The sequence below is a fragment of the Zootoca vivipara genome, chromosome 17, assembly GCF_963506605.1.
Source record: "Zootoca vivipara chromosome 17, rZooViv1.1, whole genome shotgun sequence".
In the NCBI taxonomy this organism is placed as follows: domain Eukaryota; kingdom Metazoa; phylum Chordata; class Lepidosauria; order Squamata; family Lacertidae; genus Zootoca; species Zootoca vivipara.
In genome coordinates, this window is record NC_083292.1 from 805,446 (window position 1) to 825,939 (window position 20,494).

Genomic DNA, 20,494 nt, shown 5'->3' on the forward strand with positions numbered 1-20,494 from the left:
TCGTTCAGGAGTGTCTTTTTGTATCTGTGACCTAGGCCCGTGACCCCACATTCCCAGGCTGGGGAGAATACCTGCTGGCTGTTCTTGAAGTGCAGACACTCTCGCTGCACTGAGTCCAGAATCACTGCAGAGTCTGTCCAGGGATGGAATTTCCAAAGGTGATTAATCCACAAAGCCCCCATTAATACCTTACAGCAATGTGCTCAGCAGCCAGAGCCTTCCCCACGCTGCTTGGGATAGCAACAACTGAGATTTGCTTGCAAGGGATGGCAAGGCAAATCATTTCTCTCCTTCTCTCCCTCTCCCTCTCTCCCTCTCCCTCTCTCCAGCCACTGATCTGCCTGCAAATCCTGAAGGAGGAAGAGCGGGAGAGGGTGCTGGGAGGAGGGAGGGAGGTGGGGGGTGTCTGGGGATGGATGGAGAGGAGGCTGCATTTGCAGCAAGAGAAGGAGAAGAAACTCCTTTGCTGGAAAGTCTATGAGCTCATTTACATACTGCTAGCTTAATTCTCCTAGGGTATGCAAATATATGCAAACAGCAATCCAGAGAGAGTCAGAAATAGAAGGGAACATTAAAATCACCCTACTTGAATATTGTTTTATGCAAACGATCTACGTGCGCAGTGTGTCATTTATTTAAATAGAAGCAATGTCAGCATGCCAGTTATTTACCCTTCCAACAATCTTAGCAGGCCTTTTTCTTCCTCCCCCTTTTTTAAATAACAAAAAAGGTATTGAAAACTTATCTCAAATAGGTGCCAGGAATGCAAGCAGAGGGAAAATGTTAAATGCCTTAAGAAATGCTTGGAAAGAAGGGAGGGGGTAGAGACATGCTTCTATCGCCAGACAGTTTGGGTCAAAATGATATAAAAGTACAAAGAATCGACCCATAGACTTTGACACAGTTCTTCTCCTACCACTGCTAATAGTAATAATACCAATGCCATTCTTGCAAAGACAGGAGAAATAAGACTGTATTAATTGCAAGAATAAAACGTCCATATTCACATCGTGTCCATTTACCACACTTTATTCCCGCATCTTAACCTGCAAGATGAGCACCTGTAGACAGGTGAGCCCCTTGCAGGAGCTCTCAACAGGTAGGAGCGTGTGCGGGGAGTGGGTGGGAAACATCAAGGCAGCAGGAGCCCTTGACCACCCCCAGGCGGACAGGGGAGGTTCATGGGGTTTCTGCTGCTCTTAAAACCTTCCTCCACCTCTTCCTTCTAGCTGGTTGTTCAGCCATTATCCGTCTCCTTATTATGCAACTTTGTTACCAGTCCTAATTTTAACAACATCCTCACAACCCCTTCAATAAAATTAAGAGTGCAAATAATTCTTTTTTTAAAAAAAGAAAGAAATTGCATTTAATATACATATCCAGAATTGTATTGATCTTAACATGAGCATTCCCTCAGGAGGAGTGAGCACCCTCACGCCTGGCCATGGCCAGGGGAGGAGGCTGTGAGCAGAAGGAGCCCAGGTTGGGCTTGGAGGGTCCCCAGTTCAGAACGCCCAAGTGGGTTGAGCTGGAGCTGGAGGGAGCCTGTGCTTGCCTCTCAGGATAGATGCCAGACCTGGTCCGTGGGGGCTGGAGGGCTGGCTTCCACCCACCCACCAATCACAGGGGCTGACGGGTCACACTGCAGGCCCCTTCTGCACCTGACGAGGGCACTGTGGTCTGAGAATGAACACACACTTCATGATAGCTCAGCACTCCTGGTTCAAGCCTCAGCATCCTTCAGATTTGGCCTGCTTTCAGGCAGTCCTTTCCAGACTGCTCCACAGCAACACTCTTTGACACGTGGAAGCTGGTGGCTTTGCTCGGATGCCCACATCCCACATGTGGGGGATGAACTTTAGGCGCCTCCCTAGCATAGCTGCCAAGTTATCCCTTTTTCAAAGGGATTTTCCCTTATGCTGAATAGGCTTCCTCACGAGAAAAGGGAAAACTTGGCAGCTATGCTCCCTAGGGTGGTGTGTGAGGGAAGTGCAGCCTGTGGGTGCTGCAAGGGCCCTGCGAAATGGAGGGAGTTTCCAGTGAAAGATGGACACCCTGTAAAACTCCTCTGAAGGATAGACTTTCTAAGATGCAAAGAGCCAGAATGAGCTATAGAGTGGTGGGTGGGTGTGGGGACACACACACACACACAGCTCAGGGCTCAGCAAAGGAGTTTTCTTCTCTCCTTCATCTCTCTCCGCACCTCTGGCCAAACCATCCTCACACATCTGGTGAAGGCAGAAGGACAGGGATTGTGTGTGCTTTGTGGGGGGGGGGGGGGAGAGTCAAGACAACTTCTCCCATGGGATCAGGAAGGGCAGCCAGATGAGATGACAGCTTCCCCCCAAAATGGGCTCATTGGAGGCGGTTTATGTGTCTTTCAGGAAGTCTTCCAAGGAGCTCCTCATGGGAGCTCAGAGGGGACGGGGCAGTTCTTTCTACTGAGGTTCCCACAGTTTGCACATCGGCATTTAGCACCCCCCCCAAAGCCAGAATGATGTCCCCACTGATTTGTAAAGCAGCATCTTCAAGGGACGGGGCTTTTCACAAGCAGCACCCAGGAGTGAGTCTCAAGGGTGTGAAAAGCAACTGGGAGAAGGGAGAGAGAGACCAGCAAGGGCCTCTTGCTTTGTCCCATTTTTAAATGTTGTTCTGCTTTTACTCTATTTTTATGGTGACTTTATATTAATCATTAGTATTAGCCCATCACCCATTCCCATCACCCCCACCCCCCACCCTCTGAATATACATAAGGGTCTGGTGACTTCTGTTTCAGTGTATCTGATGAAGTGTGCATGCACACGAAAGCTCATACCAAAATAAAAACTTAGTTGGTCTTTAAGGTGCTACTGAAGGAATTTTTTTATTTTATTACTAACCTGACAGTTCTGCTCATTTTGAAAGAACCCCTGGATGAAGGGGTGGGACGGTTTTGGAGCACAGAAGCCCATCCTCAGCAGGAGCCCCCTCCCTTTCTCTCCCTAGCTCTGCTTTTCCATTCCTTTACTTCTAGGCTGCCCTCCTCTTCCTTCTTGCATCTTAAGAGGTGTCTGTTGCAGCATACCCTCCAGGTGTCCTATTTTAAGCGGAACATCCTGGATTGACGGAAGCTGCACTGGCTTCTGATCATAGCTGTCAAGTTCTCCCTTTTTTAAAGGGAAATTCCCTTATGTTGAATAGGCTTCCTCACGAGAAAAGGGAAAACTTGACAGCTATGCTTCTGATCCCAATCCAGATGCCCTGTTTTGGCTCACATGCTTTGGCCGCGCCAGAGCACAGGACCAAAAGACAGGAGTTTTCTCGTTCCACCCTGTGGCATGAATCATTTGTCTCACACCAGATGGCAGGACCAAAAAACAGAAGGAAAACTTACCTTGACCCAGCATGATGCCAATCTTATTCCTTTTTCTGCCACAGCACTTCCGGAAGAGAAAGGTACAAGGGAGGGGGCAGTGGCAGGAAGCAGGTGAGCAACAGAATGAGCTCTCCTGCTTCTACCGGATAAGAGCAAACAGGGCTGTACAGAAAGGTGGCTGGGGACGTAACCTGCACCATAAACCCCTTTCAAATGCAAACCTGCTCTCATAGGGAGATTGAAGATGGTGGGCAACTCAAAGAGAGGGTTCAAAGGGACAACTTTTTTGCTGCTGAAATGTAACACACAAATCTGCCATGAGCAGGTTTCACAGGAGGCCCAGGTAAGTCGGGGGGAGGGGGGCTTTGCTGCTGCTGCTGCTGCCCCACCCTACCCCGGAAGGCTTGAACAGCTACCGGTCTGGAGCTGAGGACCTGGTTTGGCACAGCACTTTGCTGGCAGCAGCCCCTCGTTAATTTTAAATGTTACCATCCAGCTGCCAGACTATTTGAGTGATTACGGCTGGGGAGGAAATGTCTGTACAAGGCGTCTTTCAATCAACCTCAGAACCCTATTTTATCAGTATTCTAGTAAAAGCTCATTAGAGAGACTGCCTCTCTCCCTTCCTCCCTCTCCCTTCCCCCTTTAAAAAGCCACCAGTGAGTGAAGCTGAAGTTGCTTCTATTGGCCTCCCATAGGGAGGGGTGTTGAGACTTGCACCTTTTAGGAGGCCAGGTAAACCAGCAATACAGAAGTTGGAGGAAGCGGACTTGTGTGGTGCCAAAACCTGCCTCCCATTTTTTGAAACACTCCCTTCCTTGCAAAAGAGGTGTCCATGTTTCTGTGCTGTTCTCTTATCATTGCAAGAGGGCAGGGGTAATTTGTGTGACTGTCTTTCTAGGAAGCATTTCCCAACACTCCTTGCAGGCTCCCTGGCTGTCCACCTTTCCTTATCTGAAAAAGCCTCGTGATCAAACAGCTGCCTCAGTAGGAGCTTCCCAGGAAGGCTGCAAAGTGTCATGGAGGAGAGACCTATCAGTGGCTTCTAGTCATGATGGAGGCTCTGCTTGGCATCCATAGTTGGGCGCAGAAATGCTTCTGAATCTCAGTTACTGGAAACCACAGGAGGAGAGAGCATTGATCTTCTGCTTGAATCCTGCTTGTGGGTTTCCCAACTGATTGGCCACAGTGAGAACAGGATGCTGGACTGGATGGACCACTGGCCTGATCCTGCAGGCTCTTCTGGATAAAGAGTGAAGGCTGCTGCTGAGGTGATTTGTAGAATGAAAGGACACATCACCATATTATTAGTAGTAGTAGTGGCAGTAGTAGTAGTAGTAGTACCTCACCCATCTGACTGGGTTTCCCCATCCACTTTGGGCTGCTTCCAGCAAAATATAAAAACATAATAAAATGTCAAACATTAAAAACTTTCTGATAAAGGGCTGCCTTTCAGATGTCTTCTAAAAGATGTGTAGTTATTTATCTCCTTGACATCTGGTGGGAGGGTGTTCCACAGGGCAGGCACTACTACTGAGAAGGCCCTCTGCCTGGTTCCCAGTAGCTTTGCTTCTCACAGTGAGGGAACTGCTAGAAGACCCTCAGAGCTGGACCTCAGTTTGTGCTCGGAAATGTACTGGGAGCCAATGTAGGTCTTTCATGACCGGTGTTATGAGGTCTCAGCGGCCGCACCCAATCTCCAGTCTAGCTGCCGCATTCAAAGACCCCCTCAGCCAAAAGTACAGTAAGCACAACAAAATGCCTGCAGTCGACTTCTGGTCTACCACCAGCGCTGATCGGTGAGGAATCCTCGAGCTCCGAGGTTCCTGGCACTGTGGGGGGGGGGAGCCGTGAGAGCAACGCGGACTCCCAAAAGAACCCCAGATTGAGCTTTCTGGGGGCGTGAGAGCTCGGATGTGCCCCAAAGTGACTTCTCTGCCCCCTGGTAAGCTCTTTTTAAGAGCTCCAAGAGCGAGCAGAGTGAGAGTCGCGGGCGCCATTTTCGAGTATACTGCTACCCTCACAGAGCGAAGCTCCGAGCCAGCAGCAGAGGAGCAGTGGATATATATATATATATATATATATATATATATATATATATATATATAGGATTTGAAGACATTGGACACCGTGAGTAACAGAAAGAAATTTAAGGGGGGAAATTTTTTAATTGAAAAGAATTGGCCACGGGAGGAGATTTAAACAGGAAGTCGATCTCCCCCATTGAGAGAACTGTGATGCAGTTAATTTGCCTGTTGCCGGAAAGACTGAAAGGAACTTATCAATTACCAAGGATTGGGCCCAATACCTTCCCCCTGAAGCAGGATAAAGGGGAGAAAGGCTGAATCCACTAAAATCTCTGTAATTTTTTTTTAAAAATTAATTTGGACTGGGGAAAGTCCCCCTGGAAGCTGGAGTCGGGTCCCTGGAGGGATCAGCAAGCCGCCATTATGATATCACCTCTTTGAAGCTGAGAACTGTCAATTTTGAAGAGAGCGCAAAATATAAGGCTGCTGTCAGAGGGTTGTTGTGGCTACTCTAGAGTAACTCCGCTTTAGTCCAGTTTGTCTTTGTCCAGTTCCCGCCTTTTACCTCCTTCTTCGTGGGTGCCACTGCATTTGAAAATTCCCTTGAGAGCGTGGGAACCAAGGACGTGCATTCTTCCCTCCCGCTCTCTCCTTCCAGCGCGCTTCCTGTCTCACCCCCACTCCGAGCGCAACTTTGCTGAGCTCATCCATGCTTTGAGGACATGGTCCTCTGGACAGTTCGTCCTTCACTTCTGCATGTAAGCCCTTGTAAAACATGGTCTGCACTGGCTCAGAAGTCAAGTCCCATCCCAGCCTGTGAATCAACATGGCAAACTTCGCCCAGTAGTCCCTGACTGACTTGGAACCTTGCTGGAGCGCAAATAATTCCTCTTTGGTACAGTCCACTTGTGCCTCACTGGAAAACATCACATCCATCCCTTGATTGAACAAGTCTAGATCGGCTAGCGCTGGATTGTTTCCTGCTATGATGGGGTGGACCCAATCCCACGTGGAGCCCTCCAAATGCTCTATGATGAACACTATGCATTGCTGGTCATCAGCGAATTCCCCTTTCTGTAACTTGAGGGCACAATTAACCTCCATTTTAAATCCTAAGTAATGCTGAGGGTCCCCATTGAACTTGCTGACTAGAGCCGGTACTTTTTTGCTGAACGCGCTTTGAGGTCGGTCCCCCAACCTCCATTCCTCCAGCCGTTCCTGGAGCTTTTCCGCGTGTTGCATAAGGTCCTGTTCTCTTTTCTTGCAGTCCTCCAATTCCTCCTCCAGCTTCTCCGCTGCGCGCCTTACATCCTGCGCCTCTCTCTGCGCGATTTGGGCTGCCATGTCTGCCGCCTTCAACAACGCTTGTGTCTCCTTAGCCATCTCCAAAGTAGCCGCAAAGATTGCCGGATTGCTGTCAGGGGGTCGTCGTGGCTACTCTAGAGTAACTCCGCTTGAGTCCAGTTTGTCTTTAAAAGACTTTTATTGTGCATGGTATTTACAGTGCAGTGATAGCTTAAAACATGACCTCTCAGTCCGAACCAGAATCCGGCAGGAGGAGGAGTTTGGATTTGATATCCCGCTTTATCACTACCCAAAGGAGTCTCAAAGCGGCTAACAATCTCCTTTCCCCTCCTCCCCCACAACAGACACCCTGTGAGGTGAGTGGGGCTGAGAGACTTCAAAGAAGTGTGACTAGCCCAAGGTCACCCAGCAGCTGCATGTGGAGGAGCGGAGACACGAACCCGGTTCCCTAGATTACTAGTCTACCGCTCTTAACCACTACACCACACTGGCTCTCTTACAAAGAGAGATAAGAGATAAGGGGCAATGGTGTACGTCTGTTCCTACGCCAGCAAAGTAGTTGGGGCTCCCCAAAACGCCTCCCTCTTGACCTGCATCACTGTGCTCTCCTTAACTCTTGTGCCGGAAGGAGCGATGCCCTCTCAGCCTCCTCCTGGTCAGGGCGGTGTAATGGCTCTCCAGCATCCTGGAGCCCTTGCCTACATCTCTCCTCCCCTGAGCTTTCCCATCATTCCGCACGCTGGCTTCTCTCTCCCTCCGAGTCTCTCCCCTCCCCCCTGGCTGCTTCAGACCCACTGCTGCTCCCTGTGCTTGGCGAGTGGGACGTTAGGGAGTCACCCTTACATCCGGGTTTAAGAAGTTTGATAAATGCTCTTTTCACAAATGGTCACAAGATTTTTAAGATATGAAGAAGAATTAAAAATGAGAGTATAACCAGTTCGGCTATAAACTTGGTCCCTGATGTTTTTGGAAATAAGATCTGCGCCACTTCCTGCTCTGTTCTGTTCTCATGAAATCTGAGATGAGCAGGATGTCTGTAGCCACAACATCACCTGACTGCCTGGACTTTCAGAAGGAACTTTAGGAATTGCTTTTGGACTTGAGAAATGAATTGCGGCAAAATAATATATTGTTGTGTGAAAATAATATACAGTTGCGTGAAATTACCGTAATATTTAAATTTATGGAAAATTCTTGGTAATAAATTTTAGGCTAAGGGGAGAAATAGAAGATAGAAGGATGGGAAAATAAATTTTGATTTGGATAAACTGATTAATTATTGGTGAAGAATACATGATGCTTTTAGAATAGAATATTTGTGTGATAATGATAAATGTGTTAGAATGATTTAAGATATAAAATGGAAATTGCTTAATTGGAATTTTAAAATGGACCCAGTGAGGGGGGAATTGAGAAAGTAAACAATGTTAAGTAAAAAATGTAAGAATTAATTTTTTTTAAAAAAATTGTTTTTTGTTTTTGTGATTTTGTAATATTGGAAAATGAATAAAAATATTTGAAAAAAACAAACAAAATACCTGCAGTCCATCCAAGATAATTTTCCTTAAATGTAATTTCTCTTCTCATTAATTGATGGAGAATGATGGGGCAGGTGGGTGGCAGGAATGGAGGATGCAAGAAAAATGTCCAGCCCAGCACTATTGATTATGGTGTTACATGGGCTCACTTGGAACCTCCTATAAGGCTGATACACGAGGGTGTGTTACATTTTTTCAAATTCTGAAAATGAGAGGTGTAACATGACTTGGGAATTCAAAAGATATTTAGGTTAAACTCATATAATTTAGTTTAGCTTGGTAGTAAAATGTGTGTAAAATTGCATAGAAATCATTAAAAATGATAGCCAAGTCCTTGCTATTTATTACTTACTTACTTACTTACTTACTTACTTACTTACTTACTTACTTACTTACTTACATTGGTTGACATTTTCAGAAGGTAAAATTAAAATTCTTTGGTTTTCCAAAAGCAGTTTATGTACTTCTTCATCAAACACAGACTTACCAAGCTAAATGTTGTGCAGTCACAAAAATAATAGCAGATTATGTGAATTCCTCACACCTAAAAACATATTTTTAAGACCCCGCACTGAAGAAATTTGCAAAAATTAAGTTTCACCCCCTAAAATCACCCCTACTGATACGTTTCACCTTCATGGCCTCTTCATTGGGGCCATGTGGTGTTAAAAACAAGGAACTTGCCACCATCCCCCACCCAGGCTTCAGGGAGAGGTGAGCATGCTGCTCTGAGATGCAAGTCGATGGGGCCCCCGTCCCCCACCCCACTCTCTGTGCCAGCCCTGGGGATTGCAGCAACCCAGTTGTGGGTCTGGGAAGGAGATGGCAGGAACTTGGTTCCCTCTTGGCCTCGCTGTACGCTGGGGGGTGCTTCAGCTGGGAACCTGGGTGTTTATTCAGGGCGATCTTCGCTGCCGTAACCTTCCTGAACTACCGAATTCCTTTTAATTATGACTGACAGGTCATGGAAATTTGGGCCCTTGATTGGCAGCTGAAGCTGCTCGCTTCCTTCCCACAATTCTTCTGTTCCCTTCCCATCACAGACATAATGTTGGCTACTTTTCTGGGATAAATAGCAGCCCTCCCCCCAGCCCACTCCCCTCCTTTGGCAAGAGTTCAACGCTTCATTCTTTTTGGAGGGGGCCCTTGGCAGCCGGAATCTGAAAGGCAGCCCCCCTCCTCTTTCTCTCCCCTGCACTCAGCTCAGGAGGGAACCCTTTTGTGACTGAACAGACAAAGCCCCCTTCGCTGGCAGCTCTTTCTGGATTTCATTTGAAAACCATTTTCACCCCTTTGGAGTGAAATATCCTGGTTCTCCCCCCTCTCCCGCCTTTTCCACTTAATTTCTTATGCTTAGCTGGCCCCTTACCTCCCCTAATATTTTAAGTCGTTGGAAAAACTCAAGGCACCTCCGGCTGAATCAAAAGGCATCAAGACTTTTGGGGTGGCTCTGAGTCCCCCCCCCCCGCCCAACAATTCCTATGGGCCACATATAGTTCCTGCCTGCCTTATACTTTTGGACACAAGTTCAGCTCTCAAGCCTGCCTTTCTTTCTTTCTTTCTTTCTTTCTTTCTTTCTTTCTTTCTTTCTTTCTTTCTTTCTTTCTTTCTTTCTTTTCTCCAAGCCAAGGAGATACCGGTAAGTAACTACACAACCTTTAGGAGACATCTGAAGGCAGCCCTGGACAGGGGAGTTTTTTAAAAAAATGTTTAATGGGTGACATCTAAATAATAAAATTATTATTATTATTGAATAGGGCATCCCTATTTTCATCGGATAAACGTTGGAGGGTATGTGAAAGAACTAAGCAGATATCCACCTAAGCACTTCCGGAGATGGGGCAAACTGATTTTGTTTGCACTATAATTTGTGGCTGTGGCACAAAATCCACACCCTGAATGCATGTTAGGGATACTGGAGAAACTGTTTGGGCCTCAGATTGTTATGCAAATCGAAACACAGCTATCCATTTTCACAAACGGTAGCTCCAAATTTTGCAATATGGTTCTCCAACAAAGAAGCAGAGGGGGAAGCAAGTGTTGAATTGCATGTCTAAGGGCTCATCCAGACTTGCCCTTGTCCCATGCATAGAAAGCACAGGGCTGAGCAGTTTCCCCCTTGCCCCACTCCTTTCCTAGGGAAAACCCACCCTTCAGCTTTAAATCAGGGCAAACATCAAGATAGAAGTTCCTACTCCCTGAAAGTTCTATGCAGTGATGGCCTTTCCAACTCTACAAATCTACAATTCTTTGATTTCACAGCCATTTGGTGGACCTTTATAACATACATAGACAAGTGTCCTCATCTGAACATTGGATCTGCCAGATGTGCTTTATATGGAAATCCCTGTGACTTTTACCTCTACTATCCTCATGGAACCTGCCCCAGCCTTTGCACACGTCTGGCATTTCATCAACTCCACTTTGATGGCGCTGAAAAAACCTTTGCTGGACTTCCCTTTCTTTGCCCTGCCTCCATGTTTCAGTCATGCATTCTTCTCTCATTTCATTCTAGGAAGGAAGGAAGGAAGGAAGGAAGGAAGGAAGGAAGGAAGGAAGGAAGGAAGGAAGGAAGGAAGGAAGGAAGGAAGGAAGGAAGGAAGGAAGGGCTTTAATGCAAATTTTGAACAAACAAACAATTTCCAACATACAGAAGTGGGCCAAACTAAGCTGAAAACAGAAACTGAGATGAAGTGAAATTGACAGATTCATCGATCCCTAATGAAAAAGAAAATATTCCAAGGCTCCCTGCTCCCTGCCATTGCAATCCAGCTCATTTTCTTGACATGTTACCATGGAGTCTTACTTTTATCTGGAAATTTTGCAAGCTCTCTGACTGTCACACACACACTCAATCTCTGATGCATCACAATCACATTAAGGGCACAACATCCAGAGAATACAGGGGCTGAGATGGGCCAGGAGGCGGTCAGTTATGATCCTGATGTGTGTCCAAGTCATATTTGACATTTGAAACCAATTTGTCACAATGTTTTTAGCAGCAGCTCATGTTTTCTAGTGCTTACATCTGGCATAAACTGGGTCCCCCTCCACCCCATAAAAAGGGACCCCAGAGCCTCAAAAGCTTCCACAGGCTTGTAGTTTGGTTATTGATGGAGACTTGAGTTCTCCATTCTGTCAGTGCTTGGGAAGAACAGAGACTCCTCAGCATTTGGGCATTCAGACACAGGGTTGGACCTTCTGAAAATGCCCCAGGGGAGAAATGCTCAGTTGCCGCTCCCAATTGGATGGTGAAGCCGCCTCTCCTCCTTTGGCGAATGCATCAAAAGTGCCTCTGTGGCTTGAGTGGCAGCTGCAATATGGCTGTCTAAACTCAAGGACAAAATTTACAGCTGTAAATTCTTCTCACTTCAGGGTGGTTAATTATCTTAATTACTTTTATTATCTTTTATCTTTCAGGATCCTAAATTGCTTATTTCTGCTTGTGTCGCCACAGGGTGTTGTTTTTTTCTTTTTATTGGTGCACAGCAAGTGAAGGCAGCAAGTATATCCATTTGGGTGTGCGTGTGATGTGTCTGCCTGGGACACTTGAATGGGAGAGCTTTGATTTATCACGAGGCTCCTCCTTGGGATTCTAATTGTGCTTTAAAAAGAGGGAAGGAAAGAAGGAAAGAAAGAGGGAAAACAAACTTTGGTGAAATATTGACTAGAGCGACAATAAGTGTCTCTCCTCATACCCCCACCCCCACTTGTCTTGCCCCCTGCCAGAAGCAGGAGCCCAAGGAGATGAGTTATGGCCACCACAAATCTCACTTCATCCATTCTGGAGGAAAATTCAGCAGTTGTTTCATCCAAAGTAAATTGGCTAGTCTAAAACCAGTCTAAATGTGGACAAGGACCTCTGAAGGGGATTGTCAGGGGATGGTGAAAGACACACACACACACACACACACCACATCAGACACACACACCCTCACTTCTCTTTAAGTCTGGTGGAATAGTGATGGGGCATCCATACTTAAACAGAATTAAAACTGGCTTATCAGCTGCTTCCCCTTCCCAGGAAACTCCTGAAACAGGTGAGGGAAGAATTCTGTCCACTCCAGGTCACATTTTAATGCAAATCTACCTCATTTGCACTCTTACAACAGTATGTGAACAGAAACACAGCTGCACTTCCAAATTTGCACTTTTCTAAACTCGACTGATGCACACTGTGGGAACCACCCATCTGTCAATCACATGAGGTCAGGAACCCCATTTGTGAGAGCACATCCTTTCCAAGGCATTTAGCCTCTACAGAGGTTAAGAGAGCAAATGCCCCCTCCCCTCTGGCAAGGAAAGCCCCCTTCTCTCTCCCTTCCCGTTTCCAAGTGAAAATGCAATGGAACTGCTCTGATGCAATATGAGAGGCACAGTCAGGACTTCCTTGCTAAATGGCATTTCTCTAGACGGAAGGTATTTATGGGGTCACCAGGGGCAAGCAGGGACTGAATCAGATTGCCCAGGGCTGCACACACTGACCCATTTGCGGCACAGAAATGTAGTTTTTTTCAGTCCGGAATTGACCATTCTCATCTCCAGCATGCTGGTTTCACTCTAGATTTTTTTAAAAAATAATAATCTTTTTTATTGATTTTCAAAAATATAAACATACAACATAAAGGTAAAGGTAAAGGGACCCCTGACTGTTAGGTCCAGTCGCGGACGACTCTGGGGTTGCAGCACTCATCTTGCTTTACTGGCTGAGGGAGTACAGCTTCTGGGTCACGTGGCCAGCATAACTAAGCCGCTTCTGGCGAACCAGAGCAGTGCACAGAAACGTCATATATCAAGATTACTCTGAATCTCCTGACTTCCCCCCATTCCTTCCATGGGTCCTTTTGATTCTATTTTCAACTGTGTATCAGTACTTCTCCAATTATTCATCTTCCTAAGTTATCTATACGCTCTGTTACATTACGAATGTATTTAAAATCCTGCTAATGTTTTACCTGTTTGCAATAATTTTGTATACATTATAAAACATTTCCCTTTTTTAAAAATTTCTTGTCTTATTGATTCCTGAGCTTCCCAGTTAGTTTTGCCATTTTGGCGTAGTTCATCAGCTTGATTTGCCATTCTTCTCTGGTCAGGGCTGTCTCTTCTTTCCATCTCTGGGCTAGTAACATCCGGGCAGCCATTGTAGCATACATGAACAGTTTCCTCTGGTCCTTTGGAATCTCGGTACCTATAATTCCTAATATAAAAGCTTCTGGTTTTTTTACCAAAAGTTATTTTGAACATTTTTTTCATTTCATTATATATCATTTCCCAGAATGTTTTAGTTGTATTACAGGTCCACCACATATGATAAAAGGTACCTTCTTTTTCTTTACATTTCCAGCAAATACTGACTGGTACTTGTTCTATACATTTTTGCTAGTTTTACCAGGGACAAATAAAACTGGTACATCATCTTCATATAATTTTCTTTCAATAAAGAACATGCCATAAATTTCACTCTAGATTCTCAATCCTGCCGTAAACAAGGCCAATACATGTTTGAAAACCCTCCCCTGGATGTTTGCCTTTTCCTCCTTTCACATTTTCCCCAGGGGAATGAAAAAGGAATTGGTTTCTCTGATCTTGCTATAAAGCCTCATTGGGCTGATGTGGATCCCGTCCCCATTGCTGGAAGCGCCTACATCCAGTGCAGGATCAATCCGCCATGAGCGTTTATTTTCTGCATAAAACCAGTTTCTCAAGAAGCGCTTTTCAGAGGCTTGAAATATGCAGTAGATCTAGATCGGGTGTGGACTACGTAGAAAAAACAAGTCCTCAGTCACCACTGGTTCCAGAATACAGTAAATTGTTGTGTGCACGCAGCCTGGGAATCATGTTTCACGGAGTGGCCAGTGGGTGCTCCAACTCTCCACCTCTATTAATCTGGTCAGCCTCTGACTCTGCTTTTATTTTGGAAGGCTTAGTCAGATAATTTTGTCAGTGAAAGTTGAGATTCTTTGGGGTTCAGGCCTTTCCCCCACCCACCTGGGATGGGGGATCAGGGCTTCCAGAGGGCTTGAGAGCCAGCTAGCAGATGTCATTCTGCAAGACACCAGCAACTCCTGGCCTGCCCAGCCTGGCTTAAGAAAACACACAGCCTCCTCCAGGCATGTCTCCCTCTGCTGCCCTTGCAACCACCATTTTTCTTTCTTTTCTAACACCCCCCCCCCTTAAAACCCCAAACCTCTCCCCTTTTTCTTTTTGTTTTGAAAGGCGGCTCAGTTCCTTGGAGAGTAAAAGACCAGTGAAGCAGCAGATTGGGGAGGGGGTGGCAAAGGAAGGAATAGCAATAACAGGCATTCTGTTTTTTTTTTAATATAATTTTTATTAGATTTTAACAAGAAATACAAGAAAAAAGAAAAAGGCACAAAAAAGAAAAATACATAAAAAAACGACAAAAAAAAAACAAAAAAAACCAAAAAACAAAAACAGATTCATACTTCCTCATTTCCCCTTCTTGAGTTCTTATTGTTAAAAATAGTTCTCGCATTTTCCCATTCTAACTTCACATTCTTTTTTCTAAATTTCAACTTTTTCATCTTTTTCATTGCTATTATCCATTCTCCTTGTACTTTAACCTCTTTTCTCTTAACATCCTCTCTCCAAAATTATTATTATCTAATCCCTAATCTCTTTCCCTTACCCAAAAATATATAAGATTAACATCCTAATTTATTACCCATTTACTTCCACCCACACAACAAAGTTCCCACCCCCCCTTCCCTGGAATCGAAGTCTCCAGATGAATCAGCCAGGTTCTTCATACAATCCTTAATACATTCCGAGATCAGACCATATTATTTCAGACAATACCAAATAATCCAAGACCTCTCAACCCACCCCTAGTCTGTCCCATACCAACTTTTGCCGAACTCTTGCCCCCCTCTTCTGTAATCCCATCACTTTGTATCTTTGCACCTTTTCATCCTCTTTCTGCCCCCCAACTGTTTGTGTCCTCCCCTCTCTCACCGGGGAGCTGATTTTCCCAACCTCTTTTTTGGGGTGCTTTTTTGCTTTTACCCTCTCCTGTTTCACTTCTCTCACCAGTGAAACAGTGTTTTCTCCTACTTTCCCTCCCTGTTCCACCCCTCCCACCAGTAGAACAGTGTTCTTTTCAGGAAATAAATCCATTGGTTCAGCATATTGTCCTTCAGTATTATCTTTCTCCTCTTCTATGTTTTTTACATACGTCACTCCAGCACAGTCCTGGTCTTCCAATCTTTTTTCTTCTCCCTTCTCCTGATCTTCTATATCTGTTGGATCCTGTGTTTTACAGTCAAAAACAAATGTCTCGACAGTCTCTTCTCTCAGAAAGTTTACATCAAGCTTGGAGATGCTCACTTGCTTAGTAAGATCCAAAATTGTTGCCAATATTAAGTCCCACTGTGTGACTTCCTGTCCACTCTCTGGAACCTTCTCTCCTATTCCTTTGTCTAAAACCTCCTCCATCTTTGTACAGACCGGCCGTGGAGTTGAAATTTTAGTCCAATATATATAAAAAGTGAACAAATAGGCAAAAAGCCAAGAATCCAGTCCCACTTGGTCAGAATCTCTCTCTTTACTCCTTCTTTTCCTCAGAGTCAATACTGAGCAGCCTCAAGGCAAAACAAATCCTCTTTCACTGTTTACAGCTCTCAGTCTCTCACATTCAGCCAGACACATTCCTTTGTATTGTGACGTTAATCAGCAAACTGACTGATCTTTCCTTTGACCCGACTCCAGGCTCGCAGGGGGCTTTTCTCATGCTGGATCTCAGTCTTTTGCAGAGATAAATACACCACTTACTTTTTCCTTTACTCTGCCTCAGGAAAAAGCTCTTTTTACAGCATTTCTGGGTTTTCTAGCTTGCTGCGATCTTTAGTTACTCAATCGGGGGGAGATGACTTCCCTTTTTAATCTCCGCCTCCCACTGCCAAATTCTTGTTTCAAATTGATTGGTTTCAACTTACTTCGTCCAGATCGTAACTTTTTCAGGAAGAATCCACCGCCTGCAGGTTGGAGGCTCGGAGCTTCGCTTCTTGGAGGTAACGATGGTATGCCTAAAATGGCTCCCGCGACTGCCACTCGGCTGGCTCTCAGGGGCTCTTGCGGGCTTCCTGGGCAGCTGAGGAGTCGCTTCTGGAGCTCCGCCAGGCAAAATTTGCCCCCTGCCCCCTGGACCAGGGGTATTTACGGGGATCCGCGTGCCCCCGCGGATTTCCCCCCCCCCTCCGCGATGCCAGAAACCTCGCAGCGCGAGGTTTCTGCGCCTCCATTTTCCAGCGCGGCAGACCGGAAGTCTCAGCAATAACAGGCATTCTGGAGGCCTTCCAGAGAAACCTCCCTAAATGTGCCAAAGTGTTTCCCCCTCCCCAGAGGTTGCTTTGCAAGGCCATTCCTCCCCCAGAGGCTGTTCAGGGGGCCGGGAGGAAGCACCTTCTCCAAGGCAAGATTTGCCTAAATGTTCCATGCGACACTTTTTTAGGGAAACGAAAGCTTCTGATCTTGCAGCAGCACTGTGCTGCTCATGTCTTGCTTGGGGTCTTCCCAGAGGTGCCCAGTAACCAACTGTGAGAACAGAATGCTCAACTAGATGGGCCCCGTTGGTGCAGAGGGAGAGGGAGAGAGATTTGAATGGGCAAACAAAAGTAGATTCTCTCTTTCCCCCTCTCCTCCCACCCCTTTCCTGATGGTGGGGGGCGGGAGCATATGAGGGAGGAACCAATCAGTCCATTTCAGTTTCTCTCAGTTTCTCTTTTTTTCAGATTTTAGGTTTACTTCACTTCCCTTCTACACAAGTTTGAATTTTTTTAAGGTTTGCAGGAAAAGTTGCATGCATATTTGTATACAAGCTTGCCTAATACTGTACAGTATACACATTTTTGCAAACCGTTTCCCTCAATGTAATGCAGGGTTCCTCAAACGTTTTAAACAGGGGGCCAGTTCACTGTCCCTCAGACACTGTTGGGGGCCGGGCACCAGCCAAAAACGTTCCATTTTAGCCAGGCTTTTGGTTGAGATGTTATTGGGTTGTTGTTTTTATTTTGAATGAGTGTGTGTGTGTGTGTGTGTGTGTGTGTGTGTAGTGTATAGTGGTTTTAGATTTAGATTTTGTTCTGTGAACTGCCCTGAGACCTCATGAGTATAGGGCGGTATATAAATTCAATTATGGCTGCTTGTCGGGAGAAGCTGCCCGTTCTCTCCAGCTTCGCCCAGGGCCCATGGGATCCCGCTCTGTGGGGAGTAGAGCACTCTTGAGCTGCCATGGCGACCCAGGCACCACGTGGCTCCTGCCTCTCCGCAGGAGGTGCCCAAGGACTAAGCGGTGTGGCTCCACCTGCAACAAGGCAGTGGAATGGACAGTCCAGAGCCAAAGGGTCTGTGGTACCAAAGCCCAGCTGGCGTCTCTGCCTTAGTGGGGAGTGGGCAACTACGGGAAGGGGGAGGTGTCAAGAGCAAAGTTCCACGGAACGCTCAGAACACAGAAGAAGGGAGGGAGAGACGCAGAGGAGCCCCGCTGCCTTAGCAGGATACTACAAATCCCAGCATGCAATGCAGCCGCAGAGAGTATGATTAGTCTGGGCGCGGAGTTGCTGCCAAATGCTATTGTTGCATTCAGTCAGAACGCTTTGCCATCGCTGTTTGCCCCTGCTGGGCGGGCCGACTTCAAAACCCTGGTAGAACAGTTCTGGCCCGCAGACCATAGTTTGAGGACCCCTGATGTAATGTATTGCTGTATGCTATTTTCACTCATGCATGCATAATACATACAAATAAGTAAATATTAACACTTTGTTTTCCTCTGCTTTTTTTGTTGGAGAGCCATATTACAAAATTTCGAGAAGTGCGAATTTTAGAGAAAAGCTGTGTTTCGGTTTGCATATAAATCTACCCTCTGCCCTTCCTTGCACATTCTCAATCCTGTGCACCTCCCCAAAGCTATAGTGCCCCAAACCCTTGCTGTGTCCACTTGATCTGCCCCTCTGGGTCTGGGTGGATCCCTAAAAGAGCACAGTCCCCCTCGCTGATCAGGCTACCCAGGCAAGCAGAATATTAGGCCTTCCATTTGTTTCTGCTTGTGCACACATGGACTGGGGTGGGGGTGGGGAGAGAGATGTCCCCTGCACAGGTGTGCACACCTTAGCTAGAGACAAATGAGGAATTGGTGCAAAGCTGGTTGGAGAAAAAATGCATATCAAACCGTAGTATTTTATTTAAAAGTACAGAAAGAGTGTGTGTGTGCATGCGTGCATGCATGCACACGCACACGCACCCACAAACACACATCCATGTGTACATGGATTAAAAACCCAGCTCTAGAAACACAGTAAGCAGGCATGTGGACAAAATGCTGCCCATAATCAGTTTCCCACTTTTGACAACCAGAGCTCCCGAGAGGAAAAGCCTATAAAAACTACAAATGGGGGGACCCTCTTTACAGAGACAGCAGAAGTGTCGCTTCATTGCCTCCACATGCTATTAGCAAACAAAAAGCCCAAGTGAAAATAAGCACCCTAGAAGGCCCTCCCAGTTTTCCCAGTGACCGTCCCCCTTTGTTCATACTAGTTGGCCTTTCTGAAATGTTTCCTCCCCACAAGCACAGTTCCATTTATCCATGTTTCTGCACCCATGGTGGTGGGGTGACAAATATGGCTTGTTACTTTGCCCCGCTGGCTGCAAGAGCAGCTTAGGCTGGGGCAGTTTATTTCCTTTCCTAGAAGGCAACTCTCGATTTTTCCTTAGCCAGCAGCTGCTTCCTAGAATGGAAGGAGATTCTCTGTCCTCTATGTAGCAGCAGCAGCTCCTGTGGAAGAAGAATGGGCAGGATTCTGCTCTGAAAGGCTGCAGCAGGCAAGCACACCCAGACGTGGCCTTTGGCTCCCAGTCAAGTTGCAGGCTGCCTTTCTGGATGGAAGTGGACCCCTTGGCACAGCAGAGCCCCCACAGCCAGACTTGATCTACATTTAGGAAACAAGGAAGAGGAGAAGGAAGTCCCAGGAAGCCACAGTGGGCGGCCTGCCTGCCTGCCTGTCAAAGCCTCCCCCTCCCCCCATCTTTTAATGCAGTGCATTTTTTAAAAGGCCCATAATTAGCATCCTGCCTCCTCCTCCTACTGCCTTTATAAGCATTCGACACGCAGCACTTCCAGACACTTTTTAATAGAATCGCTTAAAACAATTAATTACCAGAGTTTTCATTCAAGCTGCAGTGAAGAAGATATGCCGGCAATAAAAGGCATTTATTCCTTGGTTTCTGGAGGCCTGTTTGTTATTAACATGTAAATTAAATCATCTCAGATGTTCCATTTTTAATCTGGGGATGTGAAGTGTGGGGCCAACGGCAGCCCAAAACAGCCTGATTCCATTACAGGCACATTCATTAGGAACTGGCGGCATTATTGGAGATCATTTTTCTTTGATGCATTTTTTAAACCAATTATCAGGATAATTTGCTCATTTCCCACCAATTTGTTTGGCCCATGCCAGTGGCTTGTGATTCTCCTACCCTGCCCAAAGCCCACCAAAGCTGCTCTTCAGGGCCCTGGCTTCAACATGGCAGGTGTGGAGGAAGGCAGGCAGGCAGGCAGGGGGAAACAGACAGACGGACAGGGTCTTCATGCAGGAGGGAAGGAAGGTACGGGGTCCGGGACGAAAGCGCAGTGGAGCCTCTTCTGCCTGCCCGTCCCCTTCCAGGCTGCTCTGTGGTTTGCTGTCAACACTTTTAACAGGGTGATGTGTGTATGTGTAAAGGAGTTGTGTGGGCCATTTCGCTTGCCGGAAAAGTGGCTTTGAACTGGCTTCTGAATGAACTGACCTGCTTCCTGAACAAATGTCTGCATCTCTTCAGAACTTCTCTGCTGCAGCATAGGTAAAGGGGGTAGGGGGGTAAAGGGGGAGAGACACCTGGCTCTGGGATGAAGCTGCAGAAGTACAGATCCCACTGCAAGGAACTTTTTTGGATAGAGCAGCTCTCCTCTCTTGCAGAGCTTGGAACAGAATGAATTTGGGGAGAAACAGATTCTCCTTGCTTACACAATTTCAAACCTACTATGGTGTGCTTCCCCATCTCCAAATAGTGAGAGTTTCCAGGAGTTCCCACACTTTCCCAGGTTCGGTTTCCTTGGAATGAAGGACAATGGAGACTGTGGCATCTTTAGAATATATGGTTTTATTTGGACATATTTAAATCCTGAGCCTAGAATGGAGGGGTCACAGCATTTAGAAAAATAAAGTATCTTTCTTGATTTTCAACTTATGAAAACACAACAGCACAATAAATTTGGC